Source organism: Arachis ipaensis, chromosome B01 (assembly GCF_000816755.2).
Source record: "Arachis ipaensis cultivar K30076 chromosome B01, Araip1.1, whole genome shotgun sequence".
NCBI lineage: Eukaryota > Viridiplantae > Streptophyta > Magnoliopsida > Fabales > Fabaceae > Arachis > Arachis ipaensis.
Window position 1 is genome coordinate 132,226,538 of NC_029785.2, and position 1,054 is coordinate 132,227,591.

Genomic DNA, 1,054 nt, shown 5'->3' on the forward strand with positions numbered 1-1,054 from the left:
GTTTGACCGATTTTTAAACCGATTTTTTGCAGAACGGTTCTTCGCAGCAACCAAACCGGACAAATGACCGGTTCCCGATTAATCCGGTCGAACCGGCCGTCCGGTTCGGTTTTCAGAACAATGAAGAAACCTAAGAGATTGTCCAAAGGCACCTTCTATATCACTATATGGATGAGGCTAATCCATCCTCCTTCTATTCCCCTTATCTTTTCAACTCCTTTTAATATGTGTCTGGATTTTAGTTTCCATAACAATATTGAAAAATGCTCACAACATCATAGGTTAGATTGATTTATTGCAACATGGTGGTTTTGGTCTTTTGGAGGTGAAAGAATAAGAAAATTTTTACATTTTTTGAATTTACTAAAGATTCGAACTCTTGTGCGGTATTTTATGAGGCAGCTAAGTCTTTCATTAGATTCAAGCCTTGGCTACATTACAATACCCCATTTAATGAGGATAGATATGTAATTTCATTTTTTTTGAGTTTAGGTATGCATGTTTTCCAAAAACAAATGAAAAATGAATACTTACTATAAAAATAAAAATGAATATGAATAGTACTTGAATAAAGGACAATAATAATAATGAATGAAATTTTAAAAATTATTTATTGTAATTTTTAACGTGTATTTTATATTTTAATATATATGCTATATTTATAATTAATTTAATAATTAATTTTTTATATACATCTAAGTGAATCCTTTTCGTATATCATGTTCAAAATCTAACCTAAAAACCTATTTAATAAGCCTTATTAGGTCTAACTCGGTTCACTACCGTGTTTATATATAAAACAATAAAAAATGTTTAGATTTGTCTAATTTTAAATATCTATCAAAGAAGAAAAACATTATTAAAAGGGAAGAGAGAATTTTCCGTTCATATTAATCTGCATATCATTTAAAATGATAAAATTATCAAATCTTTTAAAAATATAAATCATCAAAGAATGCTATAAATTTACTTAATTAAGAATGATTAGATGTCAAGAATTTTAGTATAGATTTTTTCTATTTTTATTTATCTTATACTGTTTTTTTATCAACAT